This window comes from Pleurodeles waltl, unplaced genomic scaffold (assembly GCF_031143425.1).
Source record: "Pleurodeles waltl isolate 20211129_DDA unplaced genomic scaffold, aPleWal1.hap1.20221129 scaffold_357, whole genome shotgun sequence".
Lineage (NCBI taxonomy): Eukaryota > Metazoa > Chordata > Amphibia > Caudata > Salamandridae > Pleurodeles > Pleurodeles waltl.
Window position 1 is genome coordinate 84036 of NW_027150063.1, and position 25602 is coordinate 109637.

General features: G+C 43.3%; 3 non-coding genes across 3 annotated transcripts; all 3 read right to left on the reverse strand.

The window, feature by feature from the left end:
* Window positions 1–2301: 2301 nt before the first annotated feature.
* Window positions 2302–2375, reverse strand: TRNAI-AAU (transfer RNA isoleucine (anticodon AAU)). Its single transcript has one exon. It is a non-coding gene; the product is annotated as a tRNA-Ile (tRNA).
* Window positions 2376–9633: 7258 nt separating this feature from the next.
* TRNAI-AAU (transfer RNA isoleucine (anticodon AAU)) lies at window positions 9634–9707 on the reverse strand. The gene has a single exon. It is a non-coding gene; the product is annotated as a tRNA-Ile (tRNA).
* A 7257-nt stretch (window positions 9708–16964) lies between these two features.
* On the reverse strand, window positions 16965–17038 carry TRNAI-AAU (transfer RNA isoleucine (anticodon AAU)). The gene has a single exon. It is a non-coding gene; the product is annotated as a tRNA-Ile (tRNA).
* Between the last annotated feature and the right edge of the window lie 8564 nt (window positions 17039–25602).

Sequence of the window (25602 nt, forward strand, 5' to 3'; positions counted from 1 at the left end):
GCCGAGAGTTTGTGAAACTCTTTCTGGATCTCTTTTCAAACAAGGACAATGCTCATCTTTGTCGATTCTGATCCAGGCTTCCGGAACAAGGAGCCTAGGTAGTGGACGTATTGGTGATAAAGTGGCTGAGAAGTCTCCTTTATACATTCCCCCACTTTTTATTGACCCAGATGGTTCTCTTCAAGTCTCAGCAGGGGCGAGGGAACTTTATTCTTGTGGGCCCTTATTGGCCAGAGATGTCATGGTTTCCTCTTCTGAACCCTGGCTCTTCTACCTCATTGGGTACTGCTCAAGTGTGTCTCTCTCAGAACGTCGTCCCTGACCTTCTTGCTCCAACTCACTCTATCGCTTTGGAGGTTGAGAAGTCTGGACTGCTAGCAAAGGGTCTTTCCTCTTCCTTAGTGGAGTTAATTCAGCACTCCAGCAGGCCTTCTACTTCGAAGTCTTACTCAAAGAACTGGAAGTCTTTTGAGACGTGATGTTCTGCTCATGATCTTTTGGCACCTACCTGTAGTTTGTCTGCTATTTTGCATTTTCTTCTGAATGGGTTTCACTTGAATCTCTTTCCACTCTGAAAGCTCATTGCTTTGCGATAAAGGTTTTTAGGGACTTTTCTGTACCTTCGAAGATGTTACAATCTTTGGTGTCTAGACTGTTCTGATCTTTTGTCAATTGTAAGACCAGTTGAAAAATCCCATTTCTCCAACTCAGAATCTTCCTACTCTTTTATAGGCTTTGCAATTTTATCTCTTTGAGGATCTGGATACTGTAGACATAAAGATTGTTTCCTATAAAGTTATTTTCCTATTTCCTATCACCTTGCTGAGAACAATTGGGGAGCTGGGAGCCTTAAAATGCTGTCCTCTCTTCATTTGATACTTTGGAAGATGGGGTAACTTTAAGGCCTAGCCTTACCTTTGCTGCAAAGGTTAAGTCTATTTTTGATAGATCTTAGGAAATAATTCTTCCTTCTTTCATTCCCTCTCCTTCCTCTCCGGAGGAACATTTTCTGAATACACTTGATGTTTAAAGAGCTCTTTTCATTTATGTCACCAGGCCTCTGCAGTTCAGGAAAACCGACTCCTTGTTTGTGACTTTTGGACAGCCTGGAAAAGACAAGAAGGTGACTTTTATGACTCTGAGTAATTGGATTAAGTTGTCAATTTTTCTGGCTTTGCAAGGCTTTTTAGAATATCTTCCAGTTCAGGGATGGTCTACGAGAGGAATGGCCACCTCCTGGGTTGAATTCCAGTGAGTAACAATCTAGGAAATTCCTAGGGTGGCTACTTGGTCCTCAGAGCATACAGTTGTCAAGCATTATGGCTTAATAATTTTTCTGTTTTGCATTTGAGTACCAATGTTTTGAACTCTGCATTACCCTTAGTCCATCTTGTCTTTGTCACAAACATTACATCCTGCCCACCTTCCCATCAGTCCTTTGGCAAGGGCTTGGCACCCAGGTTGGGTGCATGGGGCTAGCATTTAAGGATCCTCCTGTTCTTTCTTCCTGTTGGAAGGTGACATCACCTTACTTTGTAATGACTGTCACAAGGACGCAATGGACTAAGGCTAATGAAGATTACCAATAAGTAACCAACGCATCACCACTCTTTCTGAATGTGCGTGGCTCATTCCGCAGGACTAGTTCTTTGTATAATTCCTGGATTTTCAGAAGCCCTTTGATGGCAGCACCCCCACACTGAAAATTGTTTCAGCACCACTGTACAAGGGTCAGTTGCCATGCTCATCTGCGGCGTAAATTTGCATTGAAGTAGTCTAACTCCCCAGGCCTTGTCTTTTGCTCAATTTGCCTTTGTGAGTTTTCTCTCAATCACTGTCGACTTCCTTTGATCTTTCTTTCTTCTTTCACTTCACCTTCGCCTTCAGTGTATCTTTCGGCCCTCTTAAGAGACACACCCCCTTGTAGCCACTTCTATACTTCTGTGACCTAATTATTTTCCTATCCTTTGCCCTGTAACGTTGCTGATCCTAGCTATAGCATCACTATCCAGAATCTGTTCACCTGAGTTATGTTCCTCTTATCCCCACGCATCTAATAATCAGCTCTTGGTCTCCCTCCACCTCTCACGAGACATAGTCTGAGGCAGTGTCTCCATCTTGGAGAGACAATCCCTTGCACTTGTGTTGTTCTACTGGCGCTGCCGGCTGGAGCTTTGGTCAGCAGTGGCAAAAGAAGGACTAATGGAAAGTGAACGTATACTGGAGCAACAGAGTGTATGGATTTATAAGAGCTTGATTAAATGAGAAAAAAAGAGTTTAGTTGAGAGAAAAAATGCAACCTGGCCCATACGGGGATCGAACCCGCGACCTTGGCATTATTAGCACCACGCTCTAACCAACTGAGCTAACCGGCCATGAGTACTACATATCTCCTTTTTCCAGAAAATGCAGATAGATAGAAGAGTTGGTCTCACGATCGCAATTCCTTCATACTTTTCTCCTTCCGCCCCCTGTCTGGATTACAATAACAAGAGCTGTGGAGTGCTGCACGCCAGCCTCAGTGCCTCTTCTTTCACTCAATCTCACTGTGTGCTGTGATATCTTTGTAACATCGCTTGTTGCCGGAAAAAAAGGAAAGGATGGATAGTATTTTTATTCTTTTACAACAAAACCCAAAATGCATCGGCTTGCTTGCTCATTAAGTTTACAAGGCCAGCTGCTTTTGAGATATTATAATTATAGTGGTTATTCGGCGTTGGAAGTAAGAGAGTTTTTTTTAGGTCTGGCCGTTCCTTCTGCTTCAAATTACTTGAGCTCATGTCAACAAAGTAACAACAAAACATAGCCAACGGTTCGTTGCTCAAGCCTTCCCTACTGCGCCTTCCCATGTCTATACTGCCGACCACAGTGCAGGAAATCTGAGTTTGCATTTGCGCGAAGAGACGTACAACACAAGAAGGCGCGCTTTTGTGCGCCGGGCACCACCCGGCCTGTGCATTCCTCACTGTCGTGAGATCAGTTTACTCAGCAGAACATGACGCTGCAATTGGTTAGTAGGGCAGGCCTGACCAGAATAGTATATTTGGGGTCATGTATTTGATTGAATTTTTAAAACAGTAACAGAACTTAACTGCAATGTTTAAATAGTTCTAGACATATTTAAACAGTGTCAATTTAATAGAAGAATTGTGGACAATTCAGAGGGGAGGCACCAATGTTTTTTTTTCCCCTTGGGTGGATGCGGCATTAAAGAGTTTGAAGACCACTGGTCTAAGTGGACACTAATATACCTGGATGCTCCTGAATCCTCGCAACAGATGCCAGCAAACCTGGCTGGAGAGCTACTGTGTTGGACTGATCCTGTCGATTCAAGTGGTCTTTCCTAGAGAGTCGGAGGTCATGGAAATAGATGTAGTTGATGGTAATCTACAGGGCTTTGAAGTTTTCCCATCATCATCTGTCTCAAAAAAATGTGCTAGTAAAGACAGAGAATAAGGTAGCTGTCTTTTACATTAACCAACAGTGAAGCATGCATTCAAAATCCCTCAATGCAATAGCAGAACAATTGGGTTATTGGGCAGAGATCAACCTGTTGCACACGTGGGCAGTACACATCAAGGGCACCGACAATGTGATGGCAGACAGCTGGAGGTTTCCAAATTTGCTGGAGTTGACGTTATCCAGGTCGTTGTTTTGAGAGATATGCCGAGAGTTTGTGAAACCCTTTCTGGATCTCTTTTCAAACAAGGACAATGCTCATCTTTGTCGATTCTGATCCAGGCTTCCGGAACAAGGAGCCTACGTAGAGGACGTATTGGTGATAAAGTGGCTGAGAAGTCTCCTTTATACATTCCCCCACTTTTTATTGATCCAGATGGTTCTCTTCAAGTCTCAGCAGGGGGGAGGGATCTTTATTCTTGTGGGCCCTTATTGGCCAGAGATGTCATGGTTTCCTCTTCTGAACCCCTGGCTCTTCTACCTCCTTGAGTACTGCTCAAGTGTGTCTCTGTCAGAACGTCGTCCCTGACCTTCTTGCTCCAACTCATTCTATCGCTTTGGAGGTTGAGAAGTCTGGACTGCTAGCAAAGGGTCTTTCCTCTTCCTTAGTGGAGTTAATTCAGCACTCCAGCAGGCCTTCTACTTCGAAGTCTTACTCAAAGAACTGGAAGTCCTTTCAGACGTGATGTTCTGCTCATGATCTTTTGGCACCTACCTGTAGTTTGTCTGCTATTTTGCATTTTCTTCTGAATTTGTTTCACTTGAATCTCTTTCCACTCTAAAAGCTCATTGCTTTGCGATAAAGGTTTTTAGGGACTTTTCTGTACCTTCGTCGATGTTACAGTATTTGGTGTCTAGACTGTTCTGATCTTTTGTCAATTGTAAGACCAGTTGAAAAATCCCTTTTCTCCAACTCAGAATCTTCCTACTCTTTTATAGGCTTTGCAATTTTATCTCTTTGAGGATCTGGATACTGTAGACATAAAGATTGTTTCCTATAAAGTTATTTTCCTATTTCCTATCACCTTGCTGAGAACAATTGGGGAGCTGGGAGCCTTAAAATGCTGTCCTCTCTTCATTTGATACTTTGGAAGATGGGGTAACTTTAAGGCCTAGCCTTACCTTTGCTGCAAAGGTTAAGTCTATTTTTGATAGATCTTAGGAAATAATTCTTCCTTCTTTCATTCCCTCTCCTTCCTCTCCGGAGGAACATTTTCTGAATACACTTGATGTTTAAAGAGCTCTTTTCATTTATGTCACCAGGCCTCTGCAGTTCAGGAAAACCGAATCCTTGTTTGTGACTTTTGGACAGCCTGGAAAAGACAAGAAGGTGACTTTTATGACTCTGAGTAGGTGGATTAAGTTGTCAATTTTTCTGGCTTTGCAAGGCTTTTTAGAATATCTTCCAGTTCAGGGATGGTCTACGAGAGGAATGGCCACCTCCTGGGTTGAATTCCAGTGAGTAACAATCTAGGAAATTCCTAGGGTGGCTACTTGGTCCTCAGAGCATACATTTGTCAAGCATTATGGCTTAATAATTTTTCTGTTTTGCATTTGAGTACGAATGTTTTGAACTCTGCATTACCCTTAGTCCATCTTGTCTTTGTCACAAACATTACATCCTGCCCACCTTCCCATCAGTCCTTTGGCAAGGGCTTGGCACCCAGGTTGGGTGCATGGGGCTAGCATTTAAGGATCCTCCTGTTCTTTCTTCCTGTTGGAAGGTGACATAACCTTACTTTGTAATGACTGTCACAAGGACGCAATGGACTAAAGCTAATGAAGATTACCAATAAGTAACCAACGCATCACCACTCTTTCTGAATGTGCGTGGCTCATTCCGCAGGACTAGTTCTTTGTATAATTCCTGGATTTTCAGAAGCCCTTTGATGGCAGCACCCCCACACTGAAAATTGTTTCAGCACCACTGTACAAGGGTCAGTTGTCATGCTCATCTGCGGCGTAAATTTTCATTGAAGTAGTCTAACTCCCCAGGCCTTGTCTTTTGCTCAATTTGCCTTTGTGAGTTTTCTCTCAATCACTGTCGACTTCCTTTGATCTTTCTTTCTTCTTTCACTTCACCTTCGCCTTCAGTGTATCTTTTGGCCCTCTTAAGAGACACACCCCCTTGTAGCCACTTCTATACTTCTGTCACCTAATTATTTTCCTATCCTTTGCCCTGTAACGTTGCTGATCCTAGCTATAGCATCACTATCCAGAATCTGTTCACCTGAGTTATGTTCCTCTTATCCCCACGCATCTAATAATCAGCTCTTGGTCTCCCTCCACCTCTCACGAAACACAGTCTGAGGCAGTGTCTCCATCTTGGAGAGACAATCCCTTGCACTTGTGTTGTTCTACTGGCGCTGCCGGCTTGAGCTTTGGTCAGCAGTGGCAAAAGAAGGACTAATGGAAAGTGAACGTATACTGGAGCAACAGAGTGTATGGATTTATAAGAGCTTGATTAAATGAGAAAAAAAGAGTTTAGTTGAGAGAAAAAATGCAACTTGGCCCGTACGGGGATCGAACCCGCGACCTTGGCATTATTAGCACCACGCTCTAACTAACTGAGCTAACCTCCCATGAGTGCTATAGATCTCCTTTTTCCATGAAATGCAGATAGATAGAAGAGTTGGTCTCACGATCGCAATTCCTTCATACTTTTCTCCTTCCGCCCCCTGTCTGGATTACAATAACAAGAGCTGTGGAGTGCTGCACGCCAGCCTCAGTGCCTCTTCTTTCACTCAATCTCACTGTGTGCTGTGATATCTTTGTAACATCGCTTGTTGCCGGAAAAAAAGGAAAGGATGGATAGTATTTTTATTCTTTTACAACAAAACCCAAAATGCATCGGCTTGCTTGCTCATTAAGTTTACAAGGCCAGCTGCTTTTGAGATATTATAATTGTAGTGGTTATTCGGCGTTGGAGGTAAGAGAGTTTTTTTTAGGTCTGGCCGTTCCTTCTGCTTCAAATTACTTGAGCTCATGTCAACAAAGTAACAACAAAACATAGCCAACGGTTCGTTGCTCAAGCCTTCCCTACTGCACCTTCCCATGTCTCTCCTGCCGACCACAGTGCAGGAAATCTGAGTTTGCATTTGCGCGAAGAGACGTACAACACAAGAAGGCGCGCTTTCGTGCGCCGGGCACCACCCGGCCTGTGCATTCCTCACTGTCGTGAGATCAGTTTACTCAGCAGAGCATGACGCTGCAATTGGTTAGTAGGACAGGCCTGACCAGAATAGTATATTTGGGGTCATGTATTTGATTGCATTTTTAAAACAGTAACAGAACTTAACTGCAATGTTTAAATAGGTCTAGACATATTTAAACATTGTCAATTTAATAGAAGAATTGTGGACAATTCAGAGGGGAGGCACCAATGTTTTTTTTTCCCATTGGGGGGATGCGGCATTAAAGAGTTTGAAGACCACTGGTCTAAGTGGACACTAATACACCTGGATGCTCCTGAATTCCTCGCAACAGATGCCAGCAAACCTGGCTGGAGAGCTACTGTGTTGCACTGATCCTGTCGATTCAAGTGGTCTTTCCTAGAGAGTCGGAGGTCATGGAAATAGATGGAGTTGATGGTAATCTTCAGGGCTTTGAAGTTTTCCCATCATCATCTGTCTCAAAAAAATGTGCTAGTAAAGACAGAGAATAAGGTAGCTGTCTTTTACATTAACCAACAGTGAAGCATGCATTCAAAATCCCTCAATGCAATAGCAGAACAATTGGGTTATTGGGCAGAGATCAACCTGTTGCACACGTCGGCAGTACACATCAAGGGCACCGACAATGTGATGGCAGACAGCTGGAGGTTTCCAAATTTGCTGGAGTTGACGTTATCCAGGTCGTTGTTTTGAGAGATATGCCGAGAGTTTGTGAAACCCTTTCTGGATCTCTTTTCAAACAAGGACAATGCTCATCTTTGTCGATTCTGATCCAGGCTTCCGGAACAAGGAGCCTAAGTAGTGGACGTATTGGTGATAAAGTGGCTGAGAAGTCTCCTTTATACATTCCCCCACTATTTATTGATCCAGATGGTTCTCTTCAAGTCTCAGCAGGGGCGAGGGAACTTTATTCTTGTGGGCCCTTATTGACCAGAGATGTCATGGTTTCCTCTTCTGAACCCTGGCTCTTCTTCCTCATTGGGTACTGCTCAAGTGTGTCTCTCTCAGAACGTCGTCCCTGACCTTCTTGCTCCAACTCACTCTATCGCTTTGGAGGTTGAGAAGTCTGGACTGCTAGCAAAGGGTCTTTCCTCTTCCTTAGTAGAGTTAATTCAGCACTCCAGCAGGCCTTTTACTTCGAAGTCTTACTCAAAGAACTGGAAGTCTTTTGAGACGTGATGTTCTGCTCATGATCTTTTGGCACCTACCTGTAGTTTGTCTGCTATTTTGCATTTTCTTCTGAATGGGTTTCACTTGAATCTCTTTCCACTCTGAAAGCTCATTGCTTTGCGATAAAGGTTTTTAGGGACTTTTCTGTACCTTCGAAGATGTTACAATCTTTGGTGTCTACACTGTTCTGATCTTTTGTCAATTGTAAGACCAGTTGAAAAATCCCTTTTCTCCAACTCAGAATCTTCCTACTCTTTTATAGGCTTTGAAATTTTATCTCTTTGAGGATCTGGATACTGTAGACATAAAGATTATTTCCTATAAAGTTATTTTCCTATTTCCTATCACCTTGCTGAGAACAATTGGGGAGCTGGGAGCCTTAAAATGCTGTCCTCTCTTCATTTGATACTTTGGAAGATGGGGTAACTTTAAGGCCTAGCCTTACCTTTGCTGCAAAGGTTAAGTCTATTTTTGATAGATCTTAGGAAATAATTCTTCCTTCTTTCATTCCCTCTCCTTCCTCTCCGGAGGAACATTTTCTGAATACACTTGATGTTTAAAGAGCTCTTTTCATTTATGTCACCAGGCCTCTGCAGTTCAGGAAAACCGACTCCTTGTTTGTGACTTTTGGACAGCCTGGAAAAGACAAGAAGGTGACTTTTATGACTCTGAGTAATTGGATTAAGTTGTCAATTTTTCTGGCTTTGCAAGGCTTTTTAGAATATCTTCCAGTTCAGGGATGGTCTACGAGAGGAATGGCCACCTCCTGGGTTGAATTCCAGTGAGTAACAATCTAGGAAATTCCTAGGGTGGCTACTTGGTCCTCAGAGCATACAGTTGTCAAGCATTATGGCTTAATAATTTTTCTGTTTTGCATTTGAGTACCAATGTTTTGAACTCTGCATTACCCTTAGTCCATCTTGTCTTTGTCACAAACATTACATCCTGCCCACCTTCCCATCAGTCCTTTGGCAAGGGCTTGGCACCCAGGTTGGGTGCATGGGGCTAGCATTTAAGGATCCTCCTGTTCTTTCTTCCTGTTGGAAGGTGACATCACCTTACTTTGTAATGACTGTCACAAGGACGCAATGGACTAAGGCTAATGAAGATTACCAATAAGTAACCAACGCATCACCACTCTTTCTGAATGTGCGTGGCTCATTCCGCAGGACTAGTTCTTTGTATAATTCCTGGATTTTCAGAAGCCCTTTGATGGCAGCACCCCCACACTGAAAATTGTTTCAGCACCACTGTACAAGGGTCAGTTGCCATGCTCATCTGCGGCGTAAATTTGCATTGAAGTAGTCTAACTCCCCAGGCCTTGTCTTTTGCTCAATTTGCCTTTGTGAGTTTTCTCTCAATCACTGTCGACTTCCTTTGATCTTTCTTTCTTCTTTCACTTCACCTTCGCCTTCAGTGTATCTTTCGGCCCTCTTAAGAGACACACCCCCTTGTAGCCACTTCTATACTTCTGTGACCTAATTATTTTCCTATCCTTTGCCCTGTAACGTTGCTGATCCTAGCTATAGCATCACTATCCAGAATCTGTTCACCTGAGTTATGTTCCTCTTATCCCCACGCATCTAATAATCAGCTCTTGGTCTCCCTCCACCTCTCACGAGACATAGTCTGAGGCAGTGTCTCCATCTTGGAGAGACAATCCCTTGCACTTGTGTTGTTCTACTGGCGCTGCCGGCTGGAGCTTTGGTCAGCAGTGGCAAAAGAAGGACTAATGGAAAGTGAACGTATACTGGAGCAACAGAGTGTATGGATTTATAAGAGCTTGATTAAATGAGAAAAAAAGAGTTTAGTTGAGAGAAAAAATGCAACCTGGCCCATACGGGGATCGAACCCGCGACCTTGGCATTATTAGCACCACGCTCTAACCAACTGAGCTAACCGGCCATGAGTACTACATATCTCCTTTTTCCAGAAAATGCAGATAGATAGAAGAGTTGGTCTCACGATCGCAATTCCTTCATACTTTTCTCCTTCCGCCCCCTGTCTGGATTACAATAACAAGAGCTGTGGAGTGCTGCACGCCAGCCTCAGTGCCTCTTCTTTCACTCAATCTCACTGTGTGCTGTGATATCTTTGTAACATCGCTTGTTGCCGGAAAAAAAGGAAAGGATGGATAGTATTTTTATTCTTTTACAACAAAACCCAAAATGCATCGGCTTGCTTGCTCATTAAGTTTACAAGGCCAGCTGCTTTTGAGATATTATAATTATAGTGGTTATTCGGCGTTGGAAGTAAGAGAGTTTTTTTTAGGTCTGGCCGTTCCTTCTGCTTCAAATTACTTGAGCTCATGTCAACAAAGTAACAACAAAACATAGCCAACGGTTCGTTGCTCAAGCCTTCCCTACTGCGCCTTCCCATGTCTATACTGCCGACCACAGTGCAGGAAATCTGAGTTTGCATTTGCGCGAAGAGACGTACAACACAAGAAGGCGCGCTTTTGTGCGCCGGGCACCACCCGGCCTGTGCATTCCTCACTGTCGTGAGATCAGTTTACTCAGCAGAACATGACGCTGCAATTGGTTAGTAGGGCAGGCCTGACCAGAATAGTATATTTGGGGTCATGTATTTGATTGAATTTTTAAAACAGTAACAGAACTTAACTGCAATGTTTAAATAGTTCTAGACATATTTAAACAGTGTCAATTTAATAGAAGAATTGTGGACAATTCAGAGGGGAGGCACCAATGTTTTTTTTTCCCCTTGGGTGGATGCGGCATTAAAGAGTTTGAAGACCACTGGTCTAAGTGGACACTAATATACCTGGATGCTCCTGAATCCTCGCAACAGATGCCAGCAAACCTGGCTGGAGAGCTACTGTGTTGGACTGATCCTGTCGATTCAAGTGGTCTTTCCTAGAGAGTCGGAGGTCATGGAAATAGATGTAGTTGATGGTAATCTACAGGGCTTTGAAGTTTTCCCATCATCATCTGTCTCAAAAAAATGTGCTAGTAAAGACAGAGAATAAGGTAGCTGTCTTTTACATTAACCAACAGTGAAGCATGCATTCAAAATCCCTCAATGCAATAGCAGAACAATTGGGTTATTGGGCAGAGATCAACCTGTTGCACACGTGGGCAGTACACATCAAGGGCACCGACAATGTGATGGCAGACAGCTGGAGGTTTCCAAATTTGCTGGAGTTGACGTTATCCAGGTCGTTGTTTTGAGAGATATGCCGAGAGTTTGTGAAACCCTTTCTGGATCTCTTTTCAAACAAGGACAATGCTCATCTTTGTCGATTCTGATCCAGGCTTCCGGAACAAGGAGCCTACGTAGAGGACGTATTGGTGATAAAGTGGCTGAGAAGTCTCCTTTATACATTCCCCCACTTTTTATTGATCCAGATGGTTCTCTTCAAGTCTCAGCAGGGGGGAGGGATCTTTATTCTTGTGGGCCCTTATTGGCCAGAGATGTCATGGTTTCCTCTTCTGAACCCCTGGCTCTTCTACCTCCTTGAGTACTGCTCAAGTGTGTCTCTGTCAGAACGTCGTCCCTGACCTTCTTGCTCCAACTCATTCTATCGCTTTGGAGGTTGAGAAGTCTGGACTGCTAGCAAAGGGTCTTTCCTCTTCCTTAGTGGAGTTAATTCAGCACTCCAGCAGGCCTTCTACTTCGAAGTCTTACTCAAAGAACTGGAAGTCCTTTCAGACGTGATGTTCTGCTCATGATCTTTTGGCACCTACCTGTAGTTTGTCTGCTATTTTGCATTTTCTTCTGAATTTGTTTCACTTGAATCTCTTTCCACTCTAAAAGCTCATTGCTTTGCGATAAAGGTTTTTAGGGACTTTTCTGTACCTTCGTCGATGTTACAGTATTTGGTGTCTAGACTGTTCTGATCTTTTGTCAATTGTAAGACCAGTTGAAAAATCCCTTTTCTCCAACTCAGAATCTTCCTACTCTTTTATAGGCTTTGCAATTTTATCTCTTTGAGGATCTGGATACTGTAGACATAAAGATTGTTTCCTATAAAGTTATTTTCCTATTTCCTATCACCTTGCTGAGAACAATTGGGGAGCTGGGAGCCTTAAAATGCTGTCCTCTCTTCATTTGATACTTTGGAAGATGGGGTAACTTTAAGGCCTAGCCTTACCTTTGCTGCAAAGGTTAAGTCTATTTTTGATAGATCTTAGGAAATAATTCTTCCTTCTTTCATTCCCTCTCCTTCCTCTCCGGAGGAACATTTTCTGAATACACTTGATGTTTAAAGAGCTCTTTTCATTTATGTCACCAGGCCTCTGCAGTTCAGGAAAACCGAATCCTTGTTTGTGACTTTTGGACAGCCTGGAAAAGACAAGAAGGTGACTTTTATGACTCTGAGTAGGTGGATTAAGTTGTCAATTTTTCTGGCTTTGCAAGGCTTTTTAGAATATCTTCCAGTTCAGGGATGGTCTACGAGAGGAATGGCCACCTCCTGGGTTGAATTCCAGTGAGTAACAATCTAGGAAATTCCTAGGGTGGCTACTTGGTCCTCAGAGCATACATTTGTCAAGCATTATGGCTTAATAATTTTTCTGTTTTGCATTTGAGTACGAATGTTTTGAACTCTGCATTACCCTTAGTCCATCTTGTCTTTGTCACAAACATTACATCCTGCCCACCTTCCCATCAGTCCTTTGGCAAGGGCTTGGCACCCAGGTTGGGTGCATGGGGCTAGCATTTAAGGATCCTCCTGTTCTTTCTTCCTGTTGGAAGGTGACATAACCTTACTTTGTAATGACTGTCACAAGGACGCAATGGACTAAGGCTAATGAAGATTACCAATAAGTAACCAACGCATCACCACTCTTTCTGAATGTGCGTGGCTCATTCCGCAGGACTAGTTCTTTGTATAATTCCTGGATTTTCAGAAGCCCTTTGATGGCAGCACCCCCACACTGAAAATTGTTTCAGCACCACTGTACAAGGGTCAGTTGTCATGCTCATCTGCGGCGTAAATTTTCATTGAAGTAGTCTAACTCCCCAGGCCTTGTCTTTTGCTCAATTTGCCTTTGTGAGTTTTCTCTCAATCACTGTCGACTTCCTTTGATCTTTCTTTCTTCTTTCACTTCACCTTCGCCTTCAGTGTATCTTTTGGCCCTCTTAAGAGACACACCCCCTTGTAGCCACTTCTATACTTCTGTCACCTAATTATTTTCCTATCCTTTGCCCTGTAACGTTGCTGATCCTAGCTATAGCATCACTATCCAGAATCTGTTCACCTGAGTTATGTTCCTCTTATCCCCACGCATCTAATAATCAGCTCTTGGTCTCCCTCCACCTCTCACGAAACACAGTCTGAGGCAGTGTCTCCATCTTGGAGAGACAATCCCTTGCACTTGTGTTGTTCTACTGGCGCTGCCGGCTTGAGCTTTGGTCAGCAGTGGCAAAAGAAGGACTAATGGAAAGTGAACGTATACTGGAGCAACAGAGTGTATGGATTTATAAGAGCTTGATTAAATGAGAAAAAAAGAGTTTAGTTGAGAGAAAAAATGCAACTTGGCCCGTACGGGGATCGAACCCGCGACCTTGGCATTATTAGCACCACGCTCTAACTAACTGAGCTAACCTCCCATGAGTGCTATAGATCTCCTTTTTCCATGAAATGCAGATAGATAGAAGAGTTGGTCTCACGATCGCAATTCCTTCATACTTTTCTCCTTCCGCCCCCTGTCTGGATTACAATAACAAGAGCTGTGGAGTGCTGCACGCCAGCCTCAGTGCCTCTTCTTTCACTCAATCTCACTGTGTGCTGTGATATCTTTGTAACATCGCTTGTTGCCGGAAAAAAAGGAAAGGATGGATAGTATTTTTATTCTTTTACAACAAAACCCAAAATGCATCGGCTTGCTTGCTCATTAAGTTTACAAGGCCAGCTGCTTTTGAGATATTATAATTGTAGTGGTTATTCGGCGTTGGAGGTAAGAGAGTTTTTTTTAGGTCTGGCCGTTCCTTCTGCTTCAAATTACTTGAGCTCATGTCAACAAAGTAACAACAAAACATAGCCAACGGTTCGTTGCTCAAGCCTTCCCTACTGCACCTTCCCATGTCTCTCCTGCCGACCACAGTGCAGGAAATCTGAGTTTGCATTTGCGCGAAGAGACGTACAACACAAGAAGGCGCGCTTTCGTGCGCCGGGCACCACCCGGCCTGTGCATTCCTCACTGTCGTGAGATCAGTTTACTCAGCAGAGCATGACGCTGCAATTGGTTAGTAGGACAGGCCTGACCAGAATAGTATATTTGGGGTCATGTATTTGATTGCATTTTTAAAACAGTAACAGAACTTAACTGCAATGTTTAAATAGGTCTAGACATATTTAAACATTGTCAATTTAATAGAAGAATTGTGGACAATTCAGAGGGGAGGCACCAATGTTTTTTTTTCCCATTGGGTGGATGCGGCATTAAAGAGTTTGAAGACCACTGGTCTAAGTGGACACTAATACACCTGGATGCTCCTGAATTCCTCGCAACAGATGCCAGCAAACCTGGCTGGAGAGCTACTGTGTTGCACTGATCCTGTCGATTCAAGTGGTCTTTCCTAGAGAGTCGGAGGTCATGGAAATAGATGGAGTTGATGGTAATCTTCAGGGCTTTGAAGTTTTCCCATCATCATCTGTCTCAAAAAAATGTGCTAGTAAAGACAGAGAATAAGGTAGCTGTCTTTTACATTAACCAACAGTGAAGCATGCATTCAAAATCCCTCAATGCAATAGCAGAACAATTGGGTTATTGGGCAGAGATCAACCTGTTGCACACGTCGGCAGTACACATCAAGGGCACCGACAATGTGATGGCAGACAGCTGGAGGTTTCCAAATTTGCTGGAGTTGACGTTATCCAGGTCGTTGTTTTGAGAGATATGCCGAGAGTTTGTGAAACCCTTTCTGGATCTCTTTTCAAACAAGGACAATGCTCATCTTTGTCGATTCTGATCCAGGCTTCCGGAACAAGGAGCCTAAGTAGTGGACGTATTGGTGATAAAGTGGCTGAGAAGTTTCCTTTATACATTCCCCCACTATTTATTGATCCAGATGGTTCTCTTCAAGTCTCAGCAGGGGCGAGGGAACTTTATTCTTGTGGGCCCTTATTGGCAAGAGATGTCATGGTTTCCTCTTCTGAACCCTGGCTCTTCTACCTCATTGGGTACTGCTCAAGTGTGTCTCTCTCAGAACGTCGTCCCTGACCTTCTTGCTCCAACTCACTCTATCGCTTTGGAGGTTGAGAAGTCTGGACTGCTAGCAAAGGGTCTTTCCTCTTCCTTAGTAGAGTTAATTCAGCACTCCAGCAGGCCTTTTACTTCGAAGTCTTACTCAAAGAACTGGAAGTCTTTTGAGACGTGATGTTCTGCTCATGATCTTTTGGCACTTACCTGTAGTTTGTCTGCTATTTTGCATTTTCTTCTGAATGGGTTTCACTTGAATCTCTTTCCACTCTGAAAGCTCATTGCTTTGCGATAAAGGTTTTTAGGGACTTTTCTGTACCTTCGAAGATGTTACAATCTTTGGTGTCTACACTGTTCTGATCTTTTGTCAATTGTAAGACCAGTTGAAAAATCCCTTTTCTCCAACTCAGAATCTTCCTACTCTTTTATAGGCTTTGAAATTTTATCTCTTTGAGGATCTGGATACTGTAGACATAAAGATTATTTCCTATAAAGTTATTTTCCTATTTCCTATCACCTTGCTGAGAACAATTGGGGAGCTGGGAGCCTTAAAATGCTGTCCTCTCTTCATTTGATACTTTGGAAGATGGGGTAACTTTAAGGCCAAGCCTTACCTTTGCTGCAAAGGTTAAGTCTATTTTTGATAGATCTTAGGAAATAATTCTTCCTTCTTTCATTCCCTCTCCTTCCTCTCCGGAGGAACATTTTCTGAATACACTTGATGTTTAAAGAGCTCTTTTCATTTATGTCACCAGGCCTCTGCAGTTCAGGAAAACCGACTCCTTGTTTGTGACTTTTGGACAGCCTGGAAAAGACAAGAAGGTGACTTTTATGACTCTGAGTAGGTGGATTAAGTTGTCAATTTTTCTGGCTTTGCAAGGCTTTTAAGAATATCTTCCAGTTCAGGGATGGTCTACAAGAGGAATGGCCACCTCCTGGGTTGAATTCCAGTGAGTAACAATCTAGGAAATTCCTAGGGTGGCTACTTGGTCCTCAGAGCATACATTTGTCAAGCATTATGGCTTAATAATTTTTCTGTTTTGCATTTGAGTACCAATGTTTTGAACTCTGCATTACCCTTAGTCCATCTTGTCTTTGTCACAAACATTACATCCTGCCCACCTTCCCATCAGTCCTTTGGCAAGGGCTTGGCACCCAGGTTGGGTGCATGGGGCTAGCATTTAAGGATCCTCCTGTTATTTCTTCCTGTTGGAAGGTGACATCACCTTACTTTGTAATGACTGTCACAAGGACGCAATGGACTAAGGCTAATGAAGATTACCAATAAGTAACCAACGCATCACCACTCTTTCTGAATGTGCGTGGCTCATTCCGCAGGACTAGTTCTTTGTATAATTCCTGGATTTTCAGAAGCCCTTTGATGGCAGCACCCCACACTGAAAATTGTTTCAGCACCACTGTACAAGGGTCAGTTGTCATGCTCATCTGCGGCTTAAATTTGCATTGAAGTAGTCTAACTCCCCAGGCCTTGTCTTTTGCTCAATTTGCCTTTGTGAGTTTTCTCTCAATCACTGTCGACTTCCTTTGATCTTTCTTTCTTCTTTCACTTCACCTTCGCCTTCAGTGTATCTTTCGGCCCTCTTAAGAGACACACCCCCTTGTAGCCACTTCTATACTTCTGTCACCTAATTATTTTCCTATCCTTTCCCCTGTAACGTTGCTGATCCTAGCTATAGCATCACTATCCAGAATCTGTTCACCTGAGTTATGTTCCTCTTATCCCCACGCATCTAATAATCAGCTCTTGGTCTCCCTCCACCTCTCACGAGACATAGTCTGAGGCAGTGTCTCCATCTTGGAGAGACAATCCCTTGCACTTGTGTTGTTCTACTGGCGCTGCCGGCTTGAGCTTTGGTCAGCAGTGGCAAAAGAAGGACTAATGGAAAGTGAACGTATACTGGAGCAACAGAGTGTATGGATTTATAAGAGCTTGATTAAATGAGAAAAAAAGAGTTTAGTTGAGAGAAAAAATGGAACCTGGTCCGTACGGGAGTCGAACCCGCGACCTTGGCGTTATTAGCACCACGCTCTAACCAACTGAGCTAACCAGCCATGAGTACTAAAGATATCCTTTTTCAATGTAATGCAGATAGATAGAAGAGTTGGTCTCACTATCGCAATTCCTTCATACTTTTCTCCTTTCGCCCCCTGTCTGGTTTGCAATAACAAGAGCTGTGGAGTGCTGCACGCCAGCCTCAGTTCTTCTTCTTTCACTCAATCTAACTGTGTGCTGTGATATCTTTGTAACATCGCTTGTTGCCGGAAAAAAAGGAAAGGATGGATAGTATTTTTATTCTTTTACAACAAAACCCAAAATGCATCGGCTTGCTTGGTCATTAAGTTTACAAGGCCAGCTGCTTTTGAGATATTATAATTATAGTGGTTATTCGGCGTTGGAGGTAAGAGAGTTTTTTTTTAGGTCTGGCCGTTCCTTCTGCTTCAAATTACTTGAGCTCATGTCAACAAAGTAACAACAAAACATAGCCAATGGTTCGTTCCTCAAGCCTTCCCTACTGCGCCTTCCCATGTCTCTCCTGCCGACCACAGTGCAGGAAATCTGAGTTTGCATTTGCGATAAGAGACGTACAACACAAGAAGGCGCGCTTTTGTGCGCCGGGCACAACCCGGCCTGTGCATTCCTCACTGTCGTGAGATCAGTTTACTCAGCAGAGCATGACGCTGCAATTGGTTAGTAGGGCAGGCCTGACCAGAATAGTATATTTGGGGTCATGTATTTGATTGCATTTTTAAAACAGTAACAGAACTTAACTGCAATGTTTAAATAGGTCTAGACATATTTAAACAGTGTCAATTTAATAGAAGAATTGTGGACAATTCAGAGGGGAGGCACCAATGTTTTTTTTTTCCCATTGGGTGGATGCGGCATTAAAGAGTTTGAAGACCACTGGTCTAAGTGGACACTAATATTCCTGGATGCTCCTGAATCCTCGCAACAGATGCCAGCAAACCTGGCTGGAGACCTACTGTGTTGGACTGATCCTGTCGATTCAAGTGGTCTTTCCTAGAGAGTCGGAGGTCATGGAAATAGATGGAGTTGATGGTAATCTACAGGGCTTTGAAGTTTACCCATCATCATCTGTCTCAAAAAAATGTGCTAGTAAAGACAGAGAATAAGGTAGCTGTCTTTTACATTAACCAACAGTGAAGCATGCATTCAAAATCCCTCAATGCAATAGCAGAACAATTGGGTTATTGGGCAGAGATCAACCTGTTGCACACGTCGGCAGTACACATCAAGGGCACCGACAATGTGATGGCAGACAGCTGGAGGTTTCCAAATTTGCTGGAGTTGACGTTATCCAGGTCGTTGTTTTGAGAGATATGCCGAGAGTTTGTGAAACCCTTTCTGGATCTCTTTTCAAACAAGGACAATGCTCATCTTTGTCGATTCTGATCCAGGCTTCCGGAGAAGGAGCCTAGGTAGTGGACGTATTGGTGATAAAGTGGCTGAGAAGTCTCCTTTATACATTCCCCCACTTTTTATTGATCCAGATGGTTCTCTTCAAGTCTCAGCAGGGGGGAGGGAACTTTATTCTTGTGGGTCCTTATTGGCCAGAGATGTCATGGTTTCCTCTTCTGAACCCCTGGCTCTTCTACCTCCTTGGGTACTGCTCAAGTGTATCTCTGTCAGAACGTCGTCCCTGACCTACTTGCTCCAACTCACTCTATCGCTTTGGAGGTTGAGAAGTCTGGACTGCTAGCAAAGGGTCTTTCCTCTTCCTTAGTGGAGTTAATTCAGCACTCCAGCAGGCCTTCTACTTCGAAGTCTTACTCAAAGAACTGGAAGTCTTTTGAGACGTGATGTTCTGCTCATGATCTTTTGGCACCTACCTGTAGTTTGTCTGCTATTTTGCATTTTCTTCTGAATGGGTTTCACTTGAATCTCTTTCCACTCTGAAAGCTCATTGCTTTGCGATAAAGGTTTTTAGGGACTTTTCTGTACCTTCGTCGATGTTACAGTCTTTGGTGTCTAGACTGTTCTGATCTTTTGTCAATTGTAAGACCACTTGAAAAATCCCTTTTCTCCAACTCAGAATCTTCCTACTCTTTTATAGGCTTTGCAATTTTATCTCTTTGAGGATCTGGATACTGTAGACATAAAGATTGTTTCCTATAAAGTTATTTTCCTATTTCCTATCATCTTGCTGAGAACAATTGGGGAGCTGGGAGCCTTAAAATGCTGTCCTCTCTTCACTTGATACTTTGGAAGATGGGGTAACTTTAAGGCCTAGCCTTACCTTTGCTGCAAAGGTTAAGTCTATTTTTGATAGATCTTAGGAAATAATTCTTCCTTCTTTCATTCCCTCTCCTTCCTCTCCGGAGGAACATTTTCTGAATACACTTGATGTTTAAAGAGCTCTTTTCATTCATGTCACCAGGCCTCTGCAGTTCAGGAAAACCGACTCCTTGTTTGTGACTTTTGGACAGCCTGGAAAAGACAAGAAGGTGACTTTTATGACTCTGAGTAGGTGGATTAAGTTGTCAATTTTTCTGGCTTTGCAAGGCTTTTTAGAATATCTTCCAGTTCAGGGATGGTCTACGAGAGGAATGGCCACCTCCTGGGTTGAATTCCAGTGAGTAACAATCTAGGAAATTCCTAGGGTGGCTACTTGGTCCTCAGAGCATACATTTGTCAAGCATTATGGCTTAATAATTTTTCTGTTTTGCATTTGAGTACCAATGTTTTGAACTCTGCATTACCCTTAGTCCATCTTGTCTTTGTCACAAACATTACATCCTGCCCACCTTCTCATCAGTCCTTTGGCAAGGGATTGGCACCCAGGTTGGGTGCATGGGGCTAGCATTTAAGGATCCTCCTGTTCTTTCTTCCTGTTGGAAGGTGACATCACCCTACTTTGTAATGTCTGTCACAAGGACGCAATGGACTAAGGCTAATGAAGATTACCAATAAGTAACCAACGCATCACCACTCTTTCTGAATGTGCGTGGCTCATTCCGCAGGACTTGTTCTTTGTATAATTCCTGGATTTTCAGAAGCCCTTTGATGGCAGCACCCCCACACTGAAAATTGTTTCAGCACCACTGTACAAGGGTCAGTTGTCATGCTCATCTGCGGCGTAAATTTGCATTGAAGTAGTCTAACTCCCCAGGCCTTGTCTTTTGCTCAATTTACCTTTGTGAGTTTTCTCTCAATCACTGTCGACTTCCTTTGATCTTTCTTTCTTCTTTCACTTCACCTTCGCCTTCAGTGTATCTTTCGGCCCTCTTAAGAGACACACCCCTTTGTAGCCACTTCTATACTTCTGTCACCTAATTATTTTCCTATCCTTTGCCCTGTAACGTTACTGATCCTAGCTATAGCATCACTATCCAGAATCTGTTCACCTGAGTTATGTTCCTCTTATCCCCACGCATCTAATAATCAGCTCTTGGTCTCCCTCCACCTCTCACGAGACATAGTCTGAGGCAGTGTCTCCATCTTGGAGAGACAATCCCTTGCACTTGTGTTGTTCTACTGGCGCTGCCGGCTTGAGCTTTGGTCAGCAGTGGCAAAAGAAGGACTAATGGAAAGTGAACGTATACTGGAGCAACAGAGTGTATGGATTTATAAGAGCTTGATTAAATGAGAAAAAAAGAGTTTAGTTGAGAGAAAAAATGGAACCTGGCCTGTACGGGAATCGAACCCACGACCTTGGTGTTATTAGCACCACGCTCTAACCAACTGTGCTAACCGGCCATGAGTACTAAATATATCCTTTTTCAATGTAATGCAGATAGATAGAAGAGTTGGTCTCACTATCGCTATTCCTTCATACTTTTCTCCTTCCGCCCCCTGTCTGGATTACAATAACAAGAGCTGTGGAGTGCTGCACGCCAGCCTCAGTGCTTCTTCTTTCACTCAATCTAACTGTGTGCTGTGATATCTTTATAACATCGCTTGTTGCCGGAAAAAAAGGAAAGGATGGATAGTATTTTTATTCTTTTACAACAAAACCCAAAATGCATCGGCTTGCTTGGTCATTAAGTTTACAAGGCCAGCTGCTTTTGAGATATTATAATTATAGTGGTTATTCGGCGTTGGAGGTAAGAGAGTTTTTTTTTAGGTCTGGCCGTTCCTTCTGCTTCAAATTACTTGAGCTCATGTCAACAAAGTAACAACAAAACATAGCCAATGGTTCGTTCCTCAAGCCTTCCCTACTGCGCCTTCCCATGTCTCTCCTGCCGACCACAGTGCAGGAAATCTGAGTTTGCATTTGCGATAAGAGACGTACAACACAAGAAGGCGCGCTTTTCTGCGACGGGCACCACCCGGCCTGTGCGTTCCTCACTGTCGTGAGATCAGTTTACTCAGCAGAGCATGACGCTGCAATTGGTTAGTAGGGCAGGCCTGACCAGAATAGTATATTTGGGGTCATGTATTTGATTGCATTTTTAAAACAGTAACAGAACTTAACTGCAATGTTTAAATAGGTCTAGACATATTTAAACAGTGTCAATTTAATAGAAGAATTGTGGACAATTCAGAGGGGAGGCACCAATGTTTTTTTTTCCCCATTGGTGGATGTGGCATTAAAGAGTTTGAAGACCACTGGTCTAAGTGGACACTAATATTCCTGGATGCTGCTGAATCCTCGCAACAGATGCCAGCAAACCTGGCTGGAGACCTACTGTGTTGGACTGATCCTGTCGATTCAAGTGGTCTTTCCTAGAGAGTCGGAGGTCATGGAAATAGATGGAGTTGATGGTAATCTACAGGGCTTTGAAGTTTACCCATCATCATCTGTCTCAAAAAAATGTGCTAGTAAAGACAGAGAATAAGGTAGCTGTCTTTTACATTAACCAACAGTGAAGCATGGATTCAAAATCCCTCAATGCAATAGCAGAACAATTGGGTTATTGGGCAGAGATCAACCTGTTGCACACGTCGGCAGTACACATCAAGGGCACCGACAATGTGATGGCAGACAGCTGGAGGTTTCCAAATTTGCTGGAGTTGACGTTATCCAGGTCGTTGTTTTGAGAGATATGCCGAGAGTTTGTGAAACCCTTTCTGGATCTCTTTTCAAACAAGGACAATGCTCATCTTTGTCGATTCTGATCCAGGCTTCCGGAGAAGGAGCCTAGGTAGTGGACGTATTGGTGATAAAGTGGCTGAGAAGTCTCCTTTATACATTCCCCCACTTTTTATTGATCCAGATGGTTCTCTTCAAGTCTCAGCAGGGGGGAGGGAACTTTATTCTTGTGGGTCCTTATTGGCCAGAGATGTCATGGTTTCCTCTTCTGAACCCCTGGCTCTTCTACCTCCTTGGGTACTGCTCAAGTGTATCTCTGTCAGAACGTCGTCCCTGACCTACTTGCTCCAACTAACTCTATCGCTTTGGAGGTTGAGAAGTCTGGACTGCTAGCAAAGGGTCTTTCCTCTTCCTTAGTGGAGTTAATTCAGCACTCCAGCAGGCCTTCTACTTCGAAGTCTTACTCAAAGAACTGGAAGTCTTTTGAGACGTGATGTTCTGCTCATGATCTTTTGGCACCTACCTGTAGTTTGTCTGCTATTTTGCATTTTCTTCTGAATGGGTTTCACTTGAATCTCTTTCCACTCTGAAAGCTCATTGCTTTGCGATAAAGGTTTTTAGGGACTTTTCTGTACCTTCGTCGATGTTACAGTCTTTGGTGTCTAGACTGTTCTGATCTTTTGTCAATTGTAAGACCACTTCAAAAATCCCTTTTCTCCAACTCAGAATCTTCCTACTCTTTTATAGGCTTTGCAATTTTATCTCTTTGAGGATCTGGATACTGTAGACATAAAGATTGTTTCCTATAAAGTTATTTTCCTATTTCCTATCATCTTGCTGAGAACAATTGGGGAGCTGGGAGCCTTAAAATGCTGTCCTCTCTTCACTTGATACTTTGGAAGATGGGGTAACTTTAAGGCCTAGCCTTACCTTTGCTGCAAAGGTTAAGTCTATTTTTGATAGATCTTAGGAAATAATTCTTCCTTCTTTCATTCCCTCTCCTTCCTCTCCGGAGGAACATTTTCTGAATACACTTGATGTTTAAAGAGCTCTTTTCATTCATGTCACCAGGCCTCTGCAGTTCAGGAAAACCGACTCCTTGTTTGTGACTTTTGGACAGCCTGGAAAAGACAAGAAGGTGACTTTTATGACTCTGAGTAGGTGGATTAAGTTGTCAATTTTTCTGGCTTTGCAAGGCTTTTTAGAATATCTTCCAGTTCAGGGATGGTCTACGAGAGGAATGGCCACCTCCTGGGTTGAATTCCAGTGAGTAACAATCTAGGAAATTCCTAGGGTGGCTACTTGGTCCTCAGAGCATACATTTGTCAAGCATTATGGCTTAATAATGTTTCTGTTTTGCATTTGAGTACCAATGTTTTGAACTCTGCATTACCCTTAGTCCATCTTGTCTTTGTCACAAACATTACATCCTGCCCACCTTCTCATCAGTCCTTTGGCAAGGGCTTGGCACCCAGGTTGGGTGCATGGGGCTAGCAATTAAGGATCCTCCTGTTCTTTCTTCCTGTTGGAAGGTGACATCACCCTACTTTGTAATGACTGTCACAAGGACGCAATGGACTAAGGCTAATGAAGATTACCAATAAGTAACCAACGCATCACCACTCTTTCTGAATGTGCGTGGCTCATTCCGCAGGACTTGTTCTTTGTATAATTCCTGGATTTTCAGAAGCCCTTTGATGGCAGCACCCCCACACTGAAAATTGTTTCAGCACCACTGTACAAGGGTCAGTTGTCATGCTCATCTGCGGCGTAAATTTGCATTGAAGTAGTCTAACTCCCCAGGCCTTGTCTTTTGCTCAATTTGCCTTTGTGAGTTTTCTCTCAATCACTGTCGACTTCCTTTGATCTTTCTTTCTTCTTTCACTTCACCTTCGCCTTCAGTGTATCTTTCGGCCCTCTTAAGAGACACACCCCCTTGTAGCCACTTCTATACTTCTGTCACCTAATTATTTTCCTATCCTTTGCCCTGTAACGTTACTGATCCTAGCTATAGCATCACTATCCAGAATCTGTTCACCTGAGTTATGTTCCTCTTATCCCCACGCATCTAATAATCAGCTCTTGGTCTCCCTCCACCTCTCACGAGACATAGTCTGAGGCAGTGTCTCCATCTTGGAGAGACAATCCCTTGCACTTGTGTTGTTCTACTGGCACTGCCGGCTTGAGCTTTGGTCAGCAGTGGCAAAAGAAGGACTAATGGAAAGTGAACGTATACTGGAGCAACAGAGTGTATGGATTTATAAGAGCTTGATTAAATGAGAAAAAAAGAGTTTAGTTGAGAGAAAAAATGGAACCTGGCCCGTACAGGAATCAAACCCTCAACCTTGGCGTTATTAGCACCACGCTCTAACCAACTGAGCTAACCGGCCATGAGTACTAAAGATATCCTTTTTCAATGTAATGCAGATAGATAGAAGAGGTGGTCTCACTATCGCAATTCCTTCATACTTTTTTCCTTCCGCCCCCTGTCTGGATTACAATAACAAGAGCTGTGGAGTGCTGCACGCCAGCCTCAGTGCTTCTTCTTTCACTCAATCTAACTGTGTGCTGTGATATCTTTGTAACATCGCTTGTTGCCGGAAAAAAAGGAAAGGATGGATAGTATTTTTATTCTTTTACAACAAAACCCAAAATGCATCGGCTTGCTTGGTCATTAAGTTTACAAGGCCAGCTGCTTTTGAGATATTATAATTATAGTGGTTATTCGGCGTTGGAGGTAAGAGAGTTTTTTTTTACGTCTGGCCGTTCCTTCTGCTTCAAATTACTTGAGCTCATGTCAACATAGTAACAACAAAACATAGCCAACGGTTCGTTCCTCAAGCCTTCCCTACTGCGCCTTCCCATGTCTCTCCTGCCGACCACAGTGCAGGAAATCTGAGTTTGCATTTGCGATAAGAGACGTACAACACAAGAAGGTGCGCTTTTGTGCGCCGGGCAAAACCCGGCCTGTGCATTCCTCACTGTCGTGAGATCAGTTTACTCAGCAGAGCATGACGCTGCAATTGGTTAGTAGGGCAGGCCTGACCAGAATAGTATATTTGGGGTCATGTATTTGATTGCATTTTTAAAACAGTAACAGAACTTAACTGCAATGTTTAAATAGGTCTAGACATATTTAAACAGTGTCAATTTAATAGAAGAATTGTGGACAATTCAGAGGGGAGGCACCAATGTTTTTTTTTTCCCATTGGGTGGATGCGGCATTAAAGAGTTTGAAGACCACTGGTCTAAGTGGACACTAATATACCTGGATGCTCCTGAATCCTCGCAACAGATGCCAGCAAACCTGGCTGAAGACCTACTGTGTTGGACTGATCCTGTCGATTCAAGTGGTCTTTCCTAGAGAGTCGGAGGTCATGGAAATAGATGGAGTTGATGGTAATCTACAGGGCTTTGAAGTTTACCCATCATCATCTGTCTCAAAAAAATGTGCTAGTAAAGACAGAGAATAAGGTAGCTGTCTTTTACATTAACCAACAGTGAAGCATGCATTCAAAATCCCTCAATGCAATAGCAGAACAATTGGGTTATTGGGCAGAGATCAACCTGTTGCACACGTCGGCAGTACACATCAAGGGCACCGACAATGTGATGGCAGAC